This window comes from Giraffa tippelskirchi, chromosome 8 (genome assembly GCF_054371585.1).
Source record: "Giraffa tippelskirchi isolate mGirTip1 chromosome 8, T2T-mGirTip1v1.2.pri, whole genome shotgun sequence".
Classification (NCBI taxonomy): Eukaryota; Metazoa; Chordata; class Mammalia; order Artiodactyla; family Giraffidae; genus Giraffa; species Giraffa tippelskirchi.
In genome coordinates this window covers 126,342,818-126,363,752 of record NC_137282.1, presented here as the reverse complement: position 1 = coordinate 126,363,752, position 20,935 = coordinate 126,342,818, and the positions used below count along the sequence as shown (strand labels likewise).

Below are 20,935 nucleotides of genomic sequence, written 5' to 3'. Positions count from 1 at the left end.
CACACAAGTGGGTGCATCACAGGCGACAGTCCTGCCCACAAGGACCTTGCGGGGGGAAACACTCACATGCGTGTGCACGCAGGCATGCATGTTTGCACACCAGATTACACACATGCACGCACTCTCCTCTCCACCCTCAGCTCTCAGATGAAGGGGCCCAGCTTATATTTGGAATGAGGAGAGTGCTCCATTGTTGGGGTCTGGTGTCTCTGGATTTATATCAAACCGGAGTCTTTTGTTTCCCAATTTTCCATAGGGATGGCCCTATGGGAGGCAGGGAAAGCCCTAAGAGCTGTGACTTCAATCCAGGGCGGCGCCTCGTGTGGGTAACAGAAAGGAATGGGGGCAGGAGGGTGGGGGGGATGATTCTGTCCTGGGGACGATGTCTCCAAGAAGGCTCGTTTTGTGAGGCTGATCGCTCCCCTTTCACTGTCATGCTCTGCACTCCATTCCATCCATTCATGGGCCTCAGGCCCATGTTCTCTTCCTATCTGTGTGTGGGGGGATGGGTAGAAGTCTTTCAAGAAAGCCCAGTCCCAAGGTTGATATGGCATCTCGGGGGCTAACAGCAGGGTGCCAGGCAGCCTGGCCCCCCTCAAGTGAAGGGGTGGGGGGGGCTTCTCTCGGACTCCTCCACGGCAGCACAGCAGTAGTCCAGAGAACAGGAGGTGGAATGGTTGTGTTTGTGACATAGTTACCCGATCTAGAGGGTTGGACAGGGAGCAAGCTTGGATTCTATTAAACCCAGTTTAGCAGCAGTCACCGAGCACCCAGTGTGTGCCTGACGTGGTTCTGGGGTGGGTGGGGAGAAGGAGGGGGTGGATACAGAAATGAGTAAGACACAGGAACTGTTTTCTTAGACTGAGTGTGTGTGTGTGTGTTGGGTGGCGGCCCATGAAACCCCACACGGGCAGAACAACCCCTGGGAGGAGGACTTAAGCACAGTGTTCTCCACACGGAAGCCATCACCTCTGCCTGTCCCTCCCCAGAGCATCACAAATGCGCCCTCTGCCTGATCCTCCTGCTGCGTTTCCTGTGTTGATTTACTGTTAATATAAGGCCATGTCGTCCCAGGGCAACACCTGGGGGGCCGCCCCAGACCTGCCCTCTCCTACCCCAGCCGTCAGCCCCCATCCTGTGGGTTTTCTTGTCCCATCTCTTCCATCCTCTCTCTCCTTTCAGGGCTCATGGTCTGGGCATCTCTCACCACCTCCCTCCTGGACTTCGAAGGGATGGGGGAAGTCTCACCTCCAGGTTTATATCATCCTCCCCACTGTTGCCAGAAGCATCTCCCTCAGACAGTGAGTCCATCACTTAGTGGCCTTCACTGGCTCCCTATTACCATTAGAATAAAGTCCTAAATGCCTGACACGGCACATGCATCCATCTGTACACAGAACGTGCAGCACCCCTGTACCACTTAGCCTGCCCCCAACTTCCAGTTCCCCTAACTGGCATTGCTGGTGGACACCCCTAAGCCTTTGTATGTGCTGTTCCTTTTGCCTGGAATGCCTTTCCCTCATTGACCTAGCAAGGACCTCCTCATCTTTCCAGATTGAGAGGGGGTTCCTTCTTGGTCTCTATGAAAACACATTTTATAAGAGTGCTAACAAAAATGACTTAAAAGCCACATACTAGGCACTCTTCTGACTCATCACTTGATATATATTATATATACATATAAGCTTGTTTAATCTTCATAACAACCCTGATAGAGATTACCATCTCTATTTTATAGATTGGAAAATTGATACCCAGAGAATTTAAGTGACTTATTCACCTAAGGTAACATGCCTCGTCAGTGGTGGAAGGGGACTTACACACAGCCAGCTAGCTAGAGAGTCTGTGCAGTTAATCCCTACACTACACTGCCTCACTCACTATTGTGTTTGCTAATTTATATAGCTTTTGAGCAATCAGAGTCAGTTAATGTCTGATGAATAAATAAATGAGTGACTCATTAAAATTGAATGGAATGAAGAAGTAGGGCTCCTCCTCATTTATTAGATTCTGCCATGCTAAAGCTGTATTATAGAACATAGAACAGTTTAAAGAAAATAGATTTTGACGAAAAATCCCATACATCATGTTTTCATCTTATTGTCTTGCTTTTTATGTAAAATTTACATGGATCTCTAAGCCTATGTTTTTTTCAAGTCAATGGAGACAAATGTCCTCAGGTGCTTCTAATGACCTGCTTACCATGTCCTGATGCCCCCAGGGAGATAGACCCACTGAGAAGCGACCCAAGGCAAGGTGAACTGTGGCAGATGCTGGAAGCGCATCCCATCTCATCGCACAGGCCTGGGACAGAGTCATCCCACCCAGGGATGTCAGTGAGGGCTTTCTACTAAAGGTGAGATTTGGGTTGAGTCTTAAAGGATTGTGATAACTGGCAAGAAGGGAGAGGGCCAGGGAACGCCAGTGAATGTTTGGACTCCAGAGTTGGGTGGTAGGAAGGGCAGGGCAGGAAGACAGGAGAGAGGGAGACAGGATGTGATGGAAGGTGAGACCAGGCAGGTAACAGTGTGTGGTGGGGTGGCAGGTGTGAAATCGCCTTCACTTCCACCCCAGGCAGCTGTACAGTTTTGAACAAGTGGCTGATTTTAAAAGTTTCTGCAGGAGTTCTTGGGTGGTCCAGAGGTTAGTGCTTTTACTCTCGGGTCCCAAGTTCAATGCCTAGTTGGGGAACTAAGATCCTGCAAGCCACACCACATGGTCAAAAAAACTTATTTTTAATTTTCTGCTATCCTGTAGGCAAATCGATCATTTAAGCCTGGAGAAAAGCTCAAATGAGCATCCCCAGGACAGGCGAAATTGCTGATCCTCCAATGCCAACAGCTCATTCCTACACTCACTTCTGGAAGGTTGTGTGGCTTAGAGGGGAAGCCATGATTCTGCCACTTGCTGTCTTGGCAGGTCATTCAACCCATCTATGACACAGTTTCCTTAGGTTGTCACTGAAGATTAAATTAGTTAAAGCATTTAATCATCTAGATCGTTGGAAGCATCCAGATTCTCACAGCTGCCAGTAGACACTAGCTAGTATGGTCACTGCAGCCAGAGGTCTTCATAATGGTGCTAAATCTCATTGAGTTATCCCTTGTCTGGGCCACAGGATTGAGCCTTTGCTGTATGGTTCCTGTTGCTCTCCTCACTCACCTAATGCCCCAAGTCAGTGCCCCCAATTTTTTCCCCTGTCCACCAAATGCCCTTTTCATACAGTTCATGGGGTTCTTGAGGTAAGAATACTGAAGTGGTTTGAGGAGAAGGGGGTGACAGAGGATGAGATGGTTGGATGGCATCAGTGACTCAATGGACATGAGTTTGAGAGAGCTCTGGGAGATGGTGAAGGACAGGGAAGCCTGGCGTGCTGCAGCCCATGAGGTCGCAGAGAGTCGGACACGGCTGAGTGGCTGAACAACACCTTGTGCCCACCGTGCTGATACACTGGCTTCTTGCAATGAGGTTAATTTTGCTTTGTGCCCGTAGGGCTGGGACAAGAAAGCAAAGCTTCGAAGAAACCTGAGTAAATACTTCCTGGGAGTGCACAGGGCATGGGGCCAATTTCAGTTCGAGAGTCAGCCAGGTTCCACACAGGAGAGCTAAGTCCCTGGGAGTTGGCACTGGTGCCTCAGCGTCTCCTGGAGCGGGTGCGGGCTGCCGGCCACCTCGCAGCCCTGCAGGGAGCCAGGCCTGGGAAATACCTGTTGGTTCTTTGCATGGCAGGGCGAGAGCAGAATCCAGCTATGCAATTACAGGCTGAAGATCCTGAGAACCAGGCTGGGATGGGCTACAAATGTGGCTCCTCCTGGCCTAGGTTCAGGTGGCGAGGCAATTAGCTTCTAAAACAGAACCTGGGCCCTTTCCTGGGGCCAGGCTAGTGGGCTGCTCCTTAGCAAACCCCTAGGGCCTTGATGATTCTCTCTGAATGATCAGATTCACCTTCCCACCGTCCTGCCCTTCTTAACCTGCTCTTAGGGCTTTCTCCTAACACCCTCCATCCTGCAAAAACTTTCTCTTAAATCCTCTAAGTCAGAGTTTCTCTATCACTTTTTTTTTTTAACAGTTTGATAATGATATGCCTCGGTGAGATTTCCCTTGTGTTTATCCTACTTGGGGTTCATTCATCAACTTTGGAACAGTTTCTACCATTACTTATCCTATGCCAACTATTGTGTCTCAAAGATGGTCTGCAAGGGAACCGCCTGGGAGCTTGTTAATGCCGCCCCACCCAAATAAGAATCCCCTGGGAGTCTGTTTTGACTGGAGCTCCTGGCCGAGTCTTCGGCGTGCTGAGGGGAGACCACTTCAAGGAGACTGAGTGCTCCAACTGCAGGGCCTAGGTGTCTCTCCTCTCTGTGTCCCTGAAGGGAGGGCCTCACTGTTGAATGGAACACTCAGCTGCAAGGGTTTCTCTTCATTCACTGAGTCAGCAAGACTGGTGTCATGTGCCTTCCCACGCTACTAAAGCCTGGCACTGAAAGGATGACCCTTGGACTCATGAATTTCAGGCACCAGGTAGCAGGGAAGGAGACTCCTTGGGGGCTTTAAGAGGCTCCCGCAAACCCACCAAGGACGCTTCTGGGGAAAGCACTCCTGCTGACAACCACATGGCTGGGCATGGGAGGAACTTCCTTGGCGGCTCAGTGGTAAAGAATCCGCCTGCTAATGCAGGAGACACAAGTTCGAACCCTGGTCCGGGAAGATTATACTGCGGGGCAACTAAGCCCATGCACCACAACTACTGAGGCTGTGCTCTTGAGCCCGGAAACTGCAACAAGAAACAACCACAGTGAGAAGCTTGTGCACCACAACTAGAGAGTAACACCTGCTTGCTGCAACTAGAGAAAAGCCTGCACAGCAACAAACACCCAGCACAGCCAAAAATAAATGAATAAATCAATATTTTAAAAAAACAAGGGACCCCTGTTCTCTGTAAAATGCAGATAATATTTCTGTATGGAGGGTTGAGATGAATGAGTCAGACTCAACAGTTGGAAAATCTGGGTGACAGGTTTAATTCTCTTTGGAGTTAGGAGTAGAAGTAAGGAGGTTAGAAATGATTATTTGCAAGCTACTTCCTAGAAAATACAGTGGGAAGCAGTTAATGTACCAGACAAGTAAATAAGCACACACATGGTGTGTGTTTGCCATCAACTTTACTGAGGCAAAAATTTACATAACAATACAACACACCCATTGTACAGTTTGATGAGTTTTGACAAATGTGTTTGCCTGGGTAACCTCTATCACAACATAGATTATTTTCTTAAAAAATTTCTTTGTTCCTTTTCGCAGTCAATCACCACCTGGCCTAGCAGCCCCTAATCTGCTTTCTGTCACTTTGCATTAGGTTGGTATTTCCTAGAATTTCAAGTACATGTAATCACACTCTTTTGCAACTGGCTTCTTTTGCGCACCGTAATGATTTTGAGATTTGTTCCTGTTTTTGCATGTATTAGTAGTTTTTACCCTTTGATTGCTGTATATTATTCCATCATATGACTGTACCACTATTTGCTATCCCTTCTCCTGTAGTTGGAGGTTATCCTTTTTCAAATATTTATTTGGTTGTGCCAGGTCTCAGAGAAGGCATGTGGGTTCTGTGAACTCTTAGTTGCCTCATGTGGGATCTAGTTCTCTGACCAGGGATCGAACCCAAGTCCCCTGCTTTGGGGACACAGAGTCTTAACCACTGGACCACCAGGAAAGTCCCTGATCGTAGTTTGAGGCTATTATGAGAAAGTTGCTATGAACACTCTTGTACAACTCTTTCTGTGAACAAACATTTTTGTTTCTCCTGGGAGCAGAATTGCTGAGTTACAGGGTAACTGTATGTTTAATGTTAAAAGAACTTACCAAACTGTATCCCCAAGTGGCTGTATGTTCCCACCAGGAAAGGACAAGAGTTCCAATTTTTCCACAGCCTTGCCAACTCTTGGTATTGTTGGTCTTTTTCATTTTAGCAGTACTGGTTAGATGTGCAGTGGTCTCTCACTGAAGCACACATATGCCCACCTCTCTAACCTCTTCTGGAACCACTGCCCCCGCCCCCACATTTTTCCCCAGTCTCCCTGACCATCTTTCTGTTTCTCCCATGTTCTGGGCTTCTTTCCTGGAATTCTCATCCTCTCAAAATTTCCATAACTAGTTCCTTTTCATGATTCAGTTCTCAGCACAAGTGTCACCTCCTCAGAGGCCTTTCCTCACCATCCTCTCTCTCTATTGCTGTTCTCAACATTTTTGATCATATTACTGTTTTTTTTTTCCTTTGTAGCAATGAGTCCTATCTGAAAGAATCTTATTTGTTTGTCTACTTGTTAGTTGTCCGCCCATTAAGAACATCAGTTCCAGGACCAAAGGCATTTTGTGTGTTTTGTTTCAATTCAGTTCAGTTCAGTCGCTCAGTTGTGTCCGACTCTTTGTGACCCCATGAACTGCAGCATGCCAGGCCTCCCTGTCCATCACCAACTCCCGGAGTTTACTCAAACTTATGCCTGTTGAGTCGGTTATGCCATCCAACCATCTCATCCTCTGTCGTCCCCTTCTCCTCCTGCCTTCAATCTTTCCCAGCATCAGGGTCTTTTCCAATGAGTCAGCTCTTTGCATCAGGTGGCCAAAGTATTGGAGTTTCAGCTTCAGCATCAGTCCCTCCAATGAACACCCAGGACTGATCTCCTTTAGGATGGACTGGTTGGACCTCCTTGCAGTCCAAGGGACTCTCAAGAGTCTTCTCCAACATCTAGAGCTTAATAGAGTAAATGTTCAATGTGTATTGTTGAACAGATTTGCAGTCCAAAATGGATGTTTGATGTATTGATATTTGAGATCCTGGGAATTAAAAGGTATGCATATCAACAAAGAAAAAATATTTAAAGCATAAATTACTTTTATTACCTGGGGAAAATTGATTTTGCATGTAAATATGCTTAGAAATCTAAAAATACAGAAAAATAGAAAGAGGAGAAATATCAACCTTAGTTTCACCAAATATTGTGGTTTTAAAATGTAAATTAACTAGGTTTAAAATCTTGATTTTTTAAAAGTTAATATTAACTTAATTAAATAATATTTCAACATGGAAAAAATTCAAATAGTATATCCTCTGGAAAAAGCTACTCATATACAAACATAGTTATAGCTATCTGAATTTCTTCCAAAAAATAGTACCATTCTGTGTACACTGCTTTGCACCTTAGTTTTTCATTTAACAATTTATCGTAGAAATCATTCTATATCAGTATGTGTATTGGTTAAGATTAGGTTCAGCTACAAGTGATGGAAAATTCAAAATATCAGTGTCCTGAAAACTTAGACATTGGTTTCTCTTCCACTAATGAAATCCAGAGGAAAGTAGCCAGGCAATACTAGGACTACGCAATTATCAAGGACCCAGATTCCATCTGTCTTATGCTATGCCATACTCAACATGGGACTTCTACCTCATGGTCCAATATGGCTGTCTGAGCTCCAGCCATCTGCATGGAGGCATGCAGATGCCTCCATCTGCATCTAGCCAGCAGAAAGAGGGGGAAAAAGAGAGAGACATCCTTTCTCCCATTAAGGACATTTCCTAAGACATTTCTGGTCCGCTCCCATTAGTCAGAACACAGGGACACATCTAGTTACAAAGGAGGCTGTGAAATATATTCTTTGTTCTAGGTAGATATGTATACTAGTTCAAAAGGCAGATGAGGGAATCCCCTGGTGGTTAGGATTCTGCACTTTCACTGCTGCAGGTGAAGGTCCAATCCCTCTAAGATCCTACAGGCCGCAAAGCATGGTCAAAAAAAAAAAGCAGAGGAGAAAAGGAGAATGGATTTTGGGGGTGACTAACAATCTCTGCTAGAGTATACATAGATTTGCCTCATTTTCAAAACTGGAATTTTTTTATAGCCACCTGTCGAATGAAAAATGGGAGCCAGTCACCAAACCTCTTGTCCTACATTTCCAAATAGAAATTTCCAAATTCTCCCTGAGGTGTGTGATTGGTAGAGCTATGATGCAACTGTAAGAGAGGTTGGGAATTTGAGTTCTGATTTCCAGGTTGAGAGGTGAAATTTGTTATAGAAGGATTTCCCCAAATCAAGAAACGCCATTTAGAATTCGGACCATTCCTCTTATCAAAGACAGCTATATACATTAGACAAATATTTTTGAATCTTAAAAGCATCAAAAACCTAGCAAAGTAGTGAGGGATTACTGGACCAAGATACACGAAAAGAATCCAGAGAGATTAGAGTTGCTAGATAAAATACAGGACTCCTACTTAATTTCAGATAAACAACAAAATATTTTTTTAGCTTAAGTATGCCCATGCAATATTTGGGACATAGTGATACTAGAAAATTATTTGCTGTTTATTTGAAATTAAAATAAACTTGATGTCCTGTGTTTTTGTTTATTAAATCTGGCAACCCTAACCGAGAAGTGAGTCCAGCATTTGGGGCTGCTTTTATCCAAGGGCATTTGCCAGTCTGAGTCATCAGAGAGGCTGAGCTGTGCTTTTGAAAGTTTCTTAAGACTAGGGTTATAGAATTGTAATTCAGGGCCTCCCAAGGTTGGAGATTCTTACAGACCACTCCTGTGGTAGGCTATTACTTCAGTGACCCCCAATGAACCATAACTATGGGTATTCTCCTGACTCTGGGCTAGCCCTGTGATACACCTTCCCTGATAGAATGTAGTGCCAGTGATGTTGCGCTGGGCCTGGTTCAAGCCTTAAGAAGACGGCTTCCATATTTTGGCTCTGGGGGATGCCAGCTGCCACGTAAGAAGTCCTACTACCCTAAAGAATTGGGACCTAACCAAGGAATGGGTTACAGGTGCCCAACTAGACTTCAGAATTGTCATGGACCTGTGGCTACTATAAGGTTTCTCTGGTAGCTCAGAAGGTAAAGCGACTGCTTGCAATGTGGGAGACCCGTGTTCGATCCCTGGATTGGGAAGATACCCTGGAGAAGGAAATGACAACCCACTCCAGTACTCTTGCCTGGAAAATTCCACGGATGGAAGAGCCTGGTAGGCTACAGTCTATGGGGCCGCAAAGAGTCGGACACGACTGAACGACTTCACTTTCTTTCTTTGTGGCTACTGTGTGTCTGCCATTTTCTCCTTTCTGAACAGGAGTATCTATTGGAATTTTCCTTCTTCTGCCTAACCATTACCTGAGGGGAGCAGATAATTTGTCTCTAATTCAAAGTTGTCAGATTCAGAGAATTCCTTGAGAAACCTCAATCATACACGGACCTGAATTAGATGATGCAATTACGGACTTCAAGCTCAATCTTGGTACTGTAATGGGGTGAGATGGGGAGGGGTCTTTTTTAATATTTATTTTTATTTGGCTGCTCTGGGTCTTAGATGTGGCACACGGAATATTCAGTCTTCATTGTGGCATCTAGGATCCTTCGTTGTAGCATGTGGGATCTAGTTCCCTGGATAGGGATTGAACCCAGGCCCTCTGCATTGGGAGCATGGAACTTAGCCATTGAACCACCAGGGAAGAGAGGTCTTAAGACGTGTATTTTGCACATGGGAGGAAGTATATCATTAGGGGACAGAGGGCAGGTTGTGATAGATTATTACTTCAGTGGGCCCCAGGGCACCATGTATCTCCGAAATGACATTATTATAAGTTTCCTTCCCTTGAATCTGGGCTAGCCCATGACCTGATTCAACGATCAGAACATGGTAGAATGACACTGTCAGTTCCAGGCCTAAACCTTAAGAAGGCCTAGCAGCTTCCACATTTGCCCTTTGGAGGAAGCCAACCGCCATGTTTAGAAGCCCAGTTATGCAACTCAGTGGTTTAAATGTTCTCACAGATATGTGTCACCATCACCACAGTTAACTTTAGAACATTTTCATCACCTCAAAAAGAAACCCTGTGCCATTTACCTATTATCCTCCTATTCTTCCTCCCCCTACACTCCCAGTTCTAAGCAATCTCTAATCTACTTCCTGTCTTCTGTCTCCTCTCTTATGAACATTTCATATAAATGGAATCAAACAACATGCAGTCTTTCATGACTGGGTGCTTTTACCTAGTATAATGTTTTTGATATTCATCCATGTTAAGAATCCACCCGCCAAGGCAGGGAACGTGGGTTCAACCCCTGGTCCGGGATGATTCCAAATGCTGCAGATCAACTTAGCGTGTGTGCCGCAACTACTGAGTCCACCAGCTGCAACTACTGAGCTTGTGTGCCACAATTCCCGAAGCCTGCAAGCCCTAGAGCCCATGCTCTGCAACAAAAGAAGCCACAGCAAGGAGAAGCCTGTGCAACGGAACAAAGAGTAGCCCCCACTTGCTGCAACTAGAGAAAGCGTATATGCAGCAATGGAGACCCAGTGCAGCCATAAAAAATAAACAAATAAAAGATTCAGATGTCATGATCTTAGTTTTCTGAATGCTGAATTTTAAGAACCATGTTGTAGCATTTGGCATTTATGGTCAAATAATGATTCACTGTATGGATATACCACATTTTGTTTATCGGTTGATAGACATTTGGGTTGTTTTCACTTTTTGGCTATTATGAATTTATGTTGATACTTATGTTGGTGTACAAGTATCGTCTGAATCTTTGTTTTCAATTCTTTAGGGGTATATACTTAGGAGCAGAATTGCTGGGTCATATGGTAATTCTTTGTTTAACGTTTTAGGAAATGCCAAACTATTTCACATTCCCACTAGCAAAACACAAGGATTTCGATTTCTCCCTGTACTTATCAACACTAGTCGCCTTGTGGAAAATCAGCTGGCCACAGATGTATGGATTTACTTCTGGACTCTCAATTCTTTCATTGACCTAATATATTTCATTGTCAAGAATATGTATACCCATGTGCTGTTACCAAGAGTTGATTAGTGTTGTCTTACAGTAAGTTTTAAAATCAGGAAATGCAAGTTTTCCTACTTAGACTGTCTTTTTAAAGATTGTTTTGGGTATTCTAAGTCCCTTGCAATTTCATTAGAATTTTAGAATCAGCTTGCTGATTTCTGTAAAGAAGTCAGTTGGGAGTCTGACGGAATTATACTAAATTTGTAGATCAATTTTAGGAGTATTGTCATCTTAACAATGTTAAGTTTTTTGATGCATAGGATGTTTTCCCAGTAATTTAGGTCCTTAATTTCTTACAATGTTTTATAGTTTTCAGTGTATAAGTTTGGCACTGTTTTTGTTAAATTCATTCCTAAGTATTTTATTCTTTTTGATGCCATTATAAATGAAATTTTTCTTAATTTTATTTTGGATTGTTCATTGAAAGTGGATAGAAATACAATTGCTATTTTAAAATGTATCCTATATATTTTATTATTTTATTTTAAATTTATTTATTTGACCGTGCTGGGTCTTAACTATGGCATGTGGGGTCTTTAGTGGCGGCAGGTGAGCTCTAGTTCCCTGACTGGGCATTGAACCTGAGTCCTTGCACCGGGAGCACAGAGGCTTAGTCTCTGAACCACCAGGGAAGTCTCACAATTGCTATTTATTATTGATCTTGTATCCTGCAACCTTGTTGAATTTATTTATTAGTTCCAACAGGTTTTTGGTGGATTCCTTAGGATATTCTATACACAAGATCAGGTCATCTGTGAATAGTGATAGTTTTACTTTTTCCTTTCTATTTCCTTTCCTTTGTATGTGTGTGAATGTCTTTTTTATTCAAGTATAGTTGATTTACAGTATTATATTAGTTTTAGGCATACAACATGTGTGTGTGTGTGCTCAGTCATGTCCAACTCTTTGCGGCCCCACGGACCGTAGCCCACCAGGTTCCTCTGTCCGTGGGATTTCCCAGGCAAGAATATTGGAGGGGGTGGCCATTTCCTTCTCCAGGGGATCTTCCCAACCCAGGGATCAAACCCAAGTCTCCTGCACCTCCTCCTGCATGGGCTGGTGGATTCTTTACCACTCAGCCATCTAGGAATCCCAGTCATACAATGTAGTGATTCAATATTTTCATAGATTATATTCCATTTGAAGTTTTACAAAATAATGGCTATATTTCCCTGTGCCGTATGATATATCTTTGTTGCTTATATATTTTTAAAAAATAATTTTATTTATTTTTGGCTGTGCTGGGTCTTCATTGTTGCATGGGCTTTTTCTTTAGTTGTGGCAAGCGGGGCTACTCTCTAGCTGTGGTATGTGGGCTTCTCATTGAGGTGATTTCTCCTGGTGCAGAGCATGGGCTCTAGGGTATGTGGGCTTCAGTGGCTGTGGCACATGGGCTTAGTTGACTGGTGGCATGTGGGATCTTTCTGGACCAAGGATCGAACCCCTGTTACCTGCATTGGCAGGAGGATTCTTTACCACTGAGCCACCACGGAAGCCCCACTTCTGTATTTTATACATAATAGTTTGCATCTTTGGAGAAGGCAGTGGCACCCCACTCCAGTACTCTTGCCTGGAAACTCCCATGGATGGAGGAGCCTGGTAGGCTGCAGTCCATGGGGTCGCTAAGAGTCGGACATGACTGAGCGACTTCACTTTCACTTTTCCCTTTCATGCATTGGAGAAGGAAATGGCCACCCACTCCAGTGTTCTTGCCTGGAGAATCCCAGGGACGGTGGAGCCTGGTGGGCTGCCGTCTGTGGGGTTGCACAGAGTCGGACACGACTGAAGTGAGTTAGCAGCAGCAGCAGCAGTTTGCATCTTAATCCCATACCCCTATTTTGCTACTTCCCCTTCCCTCTCCTCAAGGGTAACCACTAGTTTGTGCTCTATATCTGTAAGTCTTGTTTCTGTTTTGTGATATACATTTGTGTGGTTTGTTTTTTTTTTAGATTCTACATATAAATGATAACATAGAGAATTTGTCTTTCTCCATCTGACTTACTCCACTAAGCATGATAAATTCTAGGTCCATCCACATTGTTACAAATGGCAGAATTTCCTTCTTTTTTATGGTTGAGTGATATCCTAAGTAGAAGTAGAAGTGAAAGTCGCTCAGTCATGTCCAAATCTTTGCAACCCCATGGACTATAGAGTCCATGGAATTCTCCAGGCTAGAATACTGGAGTGGGTAGCCTTTCCCTTCTCCAGGGGATCTTGCCAACCCAGGGATCAAACCCAGGTCTCCTGCATTATGGGCAGCTTCTTTACCAGCTGAGCCACAAGGGAATATTCCATTATATATATATATATGTGTGTGTGTGTCAGATTTTCTTTATCCACTCACCTGTTGATGGACACAGGTTGCTTCCATAAGTTGGATATTGTAAATAATGCTGCTATGATCATTGGGGTGCGTGTATCTTTTAGAATTAGTGTTTTCATTTTCTCAAGCTATATACGCAGGAGTACAACTGCTGGATCATATGGTACCTCATTTTTTTTTTTTGAGGAACCTCCATACTGTTTTTCATAGCGGCCACACCATGCGTGCCTTTTAATTTCTATTTCTTGACTAACTGCTCTGGCTAGGACCTCCAAAGCAATAGTAAATAGAAGTGGCAAGAGTGGACATCTTGTTTTGTTCCTTGTCTTCTTTTCTGGACTTGTTATCCAGTTTTTTAGTATTAGGTACAATATTACCAAGTTGTGAGGTTTTTTGCAGATATTCTATCAGGTTGAGGATGGCTGCCTATCTTTACAGATAAAGTTTTATTATTATATAGTCAAGCCATTCATTTATGTGCTGTCTATGGGTGTTTCGTACTATAATGACAGAGTTGGGTAGTTATGACAGAGACCTTACGGCCTGCAAGCCTAAAATATTTACCATCTGGACCTTTAAGAAAAAAAAATCTGCTGACATCTGTTTCAAAGTGCTAAATTTGAGGACAGTTTGCTATGAAACAGTATATAACTAAAAAAAAAAAATCCTCCCTATTTTTGACTGGGATCTCAGAGAATTGTAGCACTGACTAAGGAGACCCATCAATGAACAAACCCTCCCACAGACTCTTCAAGTTATCAGAGAGGCTCAAAATCAAAAGCCCTGAAATTAGGTGGCATGCATGCTAAGTTGCGTCAGTCGTGTCTGACTCTTTGCTACCCTATGGATCATAGCCTGCCAGGCTCCTCTGTCTGTGGGATTCTCCGGGAAAGAATTCTGGAGTGTGTAGCCATGCCATTCCTGAAGGGAATCTTCCTGAGCTAGGGATCGAACCCGTGTCTCTTACATCTCCTGCATTGGCAGACGGGTTCTTTACTACTAGCACAGCCTGGGAAGCCAAAATTGGGTTGAGGATCCTAACTTGCTAGTGTTTCCCCAGGATGGGGAAACAAATAGAAATCCTTTCTTTCTCCTTCTTTCTTTTAGAAATCATTTTATTTATTTAGGTGCACTGCATCTTAGTTGAGGTATGCATGCAGGATCTTTAGTTGTGGCATGGAGAATCATTTAGTTGGGACACGTGGGCTCTAGTTTCCTGATTGGGGATCGAATTGCAGTCCCTTGCACTAGGAGCTCAGAGTCACAGCCACTGAACCACCAAGAAGTCCCTAGAAATCCTTTCTGGAGGAAGATATCATTGCTGCCTCAAATGATTTTTTAAACACAATGTCCAAAACATAACCAGATACATGAGGAGATAAAAAAGCATGAAGAAGAACCAGTTGAAAAAACTGACAATGAAAGTGGACCTAGGAGGACTCCAGATTGTGCCCTGCTGCTCACCATGGACACAGACCCTGAAGCTACTCTATTTACTATGTTTAAGGAGAGAAAAGCCAAACTTGAAAATTAAGTAGGGCACTAAGCGAAAGTGACATAGCGGATCTGAAAAAGAACCAAATAGGAATTCTAGAACTAAAAAAAAAAAAAAGAAGAAATAGAATAACCAAATTCGAGAGCTCAATGGAGGAGAATTTTTTAAAAAGCTGAAGAGAGAATTAGTGAACTGAAAGAGAAGAAAATTTTTAGAATAAAGCATTTAAGGACAAAAGATAGAAAATACAGAAGAAAGGGATGTAGTGAGAAGGCCTAATATATATTTCAACTGGGAGCCCAGAAGGAAAGAGGAAAAGGTACAGTAACAGTATTTGAACATATATGGCTGAGAGTTTTTCAAAATTGGTGAAAAACTATATAAAAGGTGATATCCATGAAATGACAGATACTCATCCCATGATATTGTGACTCAAAACCCTTCATTTACAAATCTGCCTCTGAGAGGATTCCAAAACCAACGTGGAGGTGGCACTGTAGCGAATGAAATAGTGCCCAGGAGGGCTGAGTTCAAGTACAAACCCTGCCACCTCCTAGCTATGCCACCTGGAGAAAGTTGTCATACTTCAGTTTTCTCAACCCACAGGACCAGTAACACAAGCCATCTCCACGTTATCATCGTAAGAATGAGCGATACAATGTATGTGAACAAACCAAGTGAATGCTAAATGTTTTTTCTTATTTTGGCTGCACTGTGAAGCTCCTGGGATCTTAGTTCTGGGATCTTAGTTCTCTGATCAGGGAATGAACCCACACCCTGAGCAGTGAAATTGTGGAGTTCTAACCACTGGACCACCAGGGAGTTTCCTGTGCCAAGTGCTTTAAGTAAGATACGGCTTGAGCTGTAGCACACACAGCCAGGGGCATTGACAGGGACAGATGGGGCTGACAATCTGTCCAACTGCAAAATAAAAGTGTGGGCCCCTTGTTAGAAACTCATTAAGAATTTCAAGACAGCGACAGCAAAGCATTAATCGGAACATGGGTCACAGGCCGGTGAGGCCTGCTGTGGTGACAGGTTTTGCAAACCACTCTGTGCCTGAGGAGAGGGTTGCTCACTCCACACCCGGGTGTCTGCAGCTGGGGCCCACGTTATCTTCGAATTCTGAAGGGCAGCAAAGCTCAGGGAAATTGCAAAGCACACGTGTTTCCAAGTGCTGAGGAGGGCAAGTGCAGTGACCGGAGTGGTTTTCTGAGAGAGGGTGGGGCCAGCCCGGCTGCCATTGGAACTGACTGTTCCCCCACAGGCTCTGGCCTAGAAAAAAAAAAAAAAAAGCCTGCAGCTGTATCTACAGGGCCTGTTGTTGTTTGCTGCGGTGTGTTACAACACAGCCTGGCAGCCTCCCGCGTCTTTCTTCCTCCGCCTGGTCCCAGGCCATGTGACATGGCCACACGGCACAGCAGATTTGACCACACTGTTCCTGCTGTTCCCTCAGTTACTAGGCTCTTCCAGGTCTGCATTCTTCTTGTTCACGCTATCCCCCCTCTCTTCCCACCGTCCCCTCCCCACCCCTCAGTTTCTTTTCTTCCTCTTCCACATCCCTCAATCTGGCAAACACCATCTCTTAATATTCTTTTAGGACTCAGATCTAGTGTCACCTCTTCAGTGAGGCCTTCCCTGACTCCCTCCCCCAGGAAGAGCTGATTGCCCCCCTCCTGGGAGTCCTCCATTGGTCTATGCATAGCCACTCCCTATGCAGGTATCTTGTCACAATCTCTGAATCATGAGGCCCACGGACATGCAAAGTGGATGGCACTGTCTCTTAGGTCTGAGACAATGTCCTGTCACCTCAGTATACCTTGCACGTAGCACAGTGCTTAATTCCAGGCTGTTAAAAAGCATATGGGTGTATGCTAAGTCGCTTCAGTTGTGTCTGACTCTTTGTGACCCTATGGACTGTGGCCTGCCAGGCTCCTCTGTCCATGGGGATTCTCCAGGTAAGAATACTGGAATGGGTTGCCATGCCCTCCTCCAGGGGATCTTGCCAAACCAGGGACTGAACCCGTGTCTCTTGAAGCTCGGGCCTTGGCAGGCAGGTTCTTTACCACTAGCGCGCTGCCTGAGAAGCCCCATTAAAATCACAGTAGATGCTTAAACAATTGGTGTTAGTATGCCGAATTACGGCACAAATAAACCATTTTAGTGACACTCCTTGGCATCTGGTAAAAAGGGAAGCTTCTAGGTACTGAAGCAGGGCATTTGCCCTTGAGGAGGTTTCAGTGTCAGCTCTAAGGGTTATTTCTGCAGACGGCACCTCTTTAAGGCAGGGATGGTTATTTGTAGAAGAAGCTCTACATAAACACCTAAATGTTCCCAGGTGATATAGTGTTGAGACCAGATGTGGAGTTAGGAGAAGTTAGGTTTCCACAGGTAATTATTAAGCTCCATAGCTGTGGGACTTCAGGCTTCTGTTTCCTCAAAAATGAGGAGATTGAGCAAGCCACTCCCTAAGGCCCAGGAGCTGCTAGCTCAGTCCCTCTCATCTGAATCTTGGTGTGGCCATTTCACTCCAGGGGCCTGAGCCCCCTCCTGAAGTCCAGCTGCTCAGCAGGCGCACCCATTGGCAGGTGGCAGAGAACACAGACATCCTCTGCTGTCTCAGTCCCCTGGGATCTCATGTTTGAAAGGCAGAAAGCCGTGGGAAAGCCTAGTCTTAACAGTGCCTGAGTGTCCAGAGGCAAGTGCTATGTGCTATGGATCTCCAGATGGGATTTTTCCCCCCAGTTCCAAATGGACAATACCAGTTCCCCTGGTATTGTTTCCCGGGGCTAACCTGGCTTGCTTACCTGACGCAAACGAGCCTGGCCTGCCTCTCTCCATGCCCAGATCAGGGTGGGTGGCAGGACAGGAGGGCAGAACTGTCAGAGAGAGGTCCCAGTGTGAAGTCCACTAGCTTACTTGGGCATTAGTTTCCCCGGAGGTGAGGGATGGCGTGAGGGGGCGTCGGTCATTTTCCTCCCTCTCTTCCCTGCAGCCCCCACTAAAGGGCAAGGGCCAGACACGTGGGCTGGCGTGGGGGAGGCGGAGGTTACACAGAGGCGGAGGTGCAAATGGCCGGGGGCGGGGCCTTATTTGCATGGACGGCGTTCGGCCGCCAATCGGGACGGGAGGAGCGACAGCCCGCGCGGCTTTTGGGGGCGGACTGACAGCCCCGGGGCCCTATGGGAGGCGGGTCCTGCGGCCCGCGGGGGCGGGACTGCGCCGGGCGCTGCCCAGGGAGACTCGGGCCGCTTCGCGGGCGCTGCCAGTCTCCGGCGGCGGCGTCCGGCGCGCTGGCGGCCTGCTGGGCGGGCTGAGGGGCCGGCGGCGCGCGGCTGAGGCAGAGCGACGGAGCGGGCGAGCCGCCACGGCGACAGGTACTGGCGCCATGGCCACGGGGGGATGAGGCCGGGTGGCCGCGGGGCCCGGGAAGCCGCGTTCCCTCCTTCGCGGTCCTGACGCCGCCGCGCCGCCTCCTCACGCGGCGCCCCAGCCCGGGAACCGCGCTGCGGAGCCGGCGGGGCCGGGACGCCTCGGAGCGGGCGCGCTGGAGGCGCCCAGGCTCCCAGGCTCCCAGGCGGGAATCCCTCAGCGTCCCGCCGGGCGAGCGGGGCCGGGGCTCCCTTCCCCTCCGGGAGGCGCGGAGCCGGGCGGCCGCGGGAGCGGCTCCCCGCCCCCGCCGCGCTCTTACTCCGGGAGGCGAGGCCGGTCGCGCCCCGCTGGTCCTCACTCGGCTCACTCGGCTTTTTTTTTTTTTTTTTGGTTTCCCGCCCGGGGTAACAGGTCCCGGCTCTGGCTCCCGTCTCGGCGGCTCCCGACTCGCCCGCGGTCCGGCGCCCGAGAGCCAGGCGGCCCGTGAGCCGCCGCCGCCGCCGCGAGCTGGAGAGAAACTTCGCTCTCCCGGGCCCGGCGGCGGGAGAAGTGGGCCCGCGGTGGGCCGTGCGCCGGGACGCACCGCGGGCGCGATGGAGCCTCGCTCACCTGGCGGGCCCGCCGAGGGAGGGATAACGGAGCGTCCCGCCGCAGCCGCGGTCCCCGGCTTTCGGTCTGCGCTCCCGGGGCGGTGGGGGGTATGGGTCTGCGCGTTCACTGCCTTTCACCTGCCGCCCCGGGAGGGAGACCAGTGACTGGGAACGCGGCCTCCCCGCCCTCGACTGCCGGTAGAGGGGACCGGGGCAGCGCCGTTCCAACAGGTGATTATCCCAAGTGCCAGGTGAGAGCCACTGAAAAGTTGTTTCAGGGTTCGGTAGTTCAGTTCACTCCAGGGGCTTTGTAACGCCTTCTCCCGTAGTGATTTTTTTTTTTTTTTTTAAAGGTGTGCTGACCGCAGTATAGGAGTCAAAAACCGGTATTGATTGGGGTGCGGGCTGGATGGGGAAGGTAGGGAGTGTCGCCAGCGTGTAGATTGCCTTCTTTCCATTGACTTGGCCGGGAGGAACATCTTAGTTTAAAAATCGGTTTCTGCAGTGGTGGTGAAAGCATGCATAGTAAGGTACAAGTTGTAAATGGAGAACGCAGAGCTCGAGATATCCTTCGCTGTGGTTCAGGACAGAGTGTACAACGTTTGGCCGCCATTCAGTAAATTCTGCATGAAGCAGTTTGAGCTCGTGGTTTTGGATTTACTTTACAAGAGTGGAATAAGGCTTAGCTTTGAATGAGAGCTTTCTTTGCCTCTCTGAGAGCACACAGGAGTGTTTATTTTCATTGTGTTCTCGTTTTGTTAGATTGTAGACAAGGGAAAAGTTAAGGCATACTTTTGGTTCAGTATTTTCAATAGTCTATGGGAATTCTCCTTCAACCATGACCCCCCCACCCCTGCCCCGCAGAAGAGTTTTTATTTTAAAATTGGAGGGTAGAGTTGAAAAACTTCTTATTCTTGTGGGAAGTTTTTATGTTATACTCTCACTTATTTTCTGTTTCTCTCTCTCCCAGCTGACCTCACTTAAAATCTACGGTTATGGCCCTGACCAATTTAGGGCATCTAGAGAAAAAAAAGTTTAAAAATAATATATAGTTATTTTAAAATATATTATGAAAGTTATTGATAACATTCATTTCTGAGGAACAGTTGATTTAGGTAACTCAGATTTTTCTTCTTGTGTATCTTTTTTTAAATGTCTGTGCTGGATATGATTTGAATAAGAAATGTAAGTAACTTCTTAAGGACAGTTACAGTTTTGATTTGATTGTGTTACTTTATTAGTGTTTCATTGAATGGTAATTTTAGTCACATGGTTAATTAGTAACACCTTTGAAAGGTGTACTCTAACCAATAGGCTAGTTGTGATTGTTCGGGATTTTTTTTTTTTTAATCAAAGATGGTTTTTATAAATTTTTTTTTTATTTCTCTAAAACAACAGGCTTATCTGCTATAAGTTCTTTGTCTTTCAAACATGAACATTTTAAAATATTGGATTAGGCAACTAGTGAAGTCTTCAATTTTCTGTTTATTCTTGCTTTGGAAAAAGAGCATATTTCAGTTGTTTTGTTTCCTAAAGTCTTCTTAGCTGAGAACAATCAGTCTAGAGAAGGAAGAACATCCTCTTTCTATAGCTGTAGAAGAAATTATTACTGTTGAAAGCTGAGTTAGCTTGTCGATGCTTAGCGAAAGTAGATTGAGCAGTGACTTGTGCAGAGTGGGTTTTATTCTGTATAAGTAGTTCTGAGGAATCTTATGAGACTAGGGTTATGGGTGATCTATATAATTGTTGTTTAAAGTGTATAGGAGTATATTAGTCTAACTACTGTGTATAATTAGAAGTTTTATAGTTTTTATCTTGTGGTGATACTTAAATGTACCACATACCATAAATTAAAGCTATATTTCATAGTTTCATTTATAAAAGCGTGTTTTGGGAACTTTAACTGTAAAAGTGCCTTTTAATTAAACTACTGTTTTCAAATTCAATTTTTACATGTTTTAATTACTGACTTTTGTCCACTTTTAACTTGTGGTAGACCGTATCGTAAAATGGTCAACCACATTATAGTTTCAAAATTAAGTATAAGTTTAATTCTTACATCTACGTAATAAATGTTGGGAGTATTTTTAAGTCACTTATCCTCAGGTGTGGCTCCTTTTGAATTTGGGAGTGGGCAAATATTTTTGATTGAACAGAGCTACTGAAAAACAGGGACACGTGAAACAAGCTACGTCTAAGGCTAAATCACATGATACTGTTAGATAGTAATACTTCTTTATTTAACAGTAAAATGCGTGCTGTATCTGTTATTAAGAATATTTTTTGTAGGCCTTTAATATAATTT

The 20,935-nt window shown here is 45.6% G+C and overlaps 1 protein-coding gene and 1 long non-coding RNA gene across 20 annotated transcripts in view; one reads left to right on the top strand and one right to left on the bottom strand.

The window, feature by feature from the left end:
• The window catches only part of FKBP5 (FKBP prolyl isomerase 5), a 153,715-nt gene that overhangs the window by 20,586 nt on the left and 112,194 nt on the right, over window positions 1-20,935 (top strand). For 8 of the 19 annotated variants that reach the window (XM_081520170.1, XM_081520176.1, XM_081520168.1 and 5 more), the window contains exon 3: window positions 2,222-2,356. The gene's annotated coding sequence lies outside the window, so the exon portion shown is untranslated. Of the gene's footprint in view, window positions 1-1,182; window positions 1,302-2,221; window positions 2,357-17,935; window positions 18,046-20,935 lie in introns of those variants that run through there. The other 11 variants (XR_014062097.1, XM_081520163.1, XM_081520178.1 and 8 more) reach the window with 2 other exon arrangements.
• Window positions 5,131-17,703, bottom strand: LOC145517529 (uncharacterized). Its single transcript, XR_014062099.1, has 2 exons — window positions 17,476-17,703; window positions 5,131-6,834 (listed from the first exon to the last, which is right to left on the bottom strand). It is a non-coding gene; the product is annotated as an uncharacterized LOC145517529 (long non-coding RNA).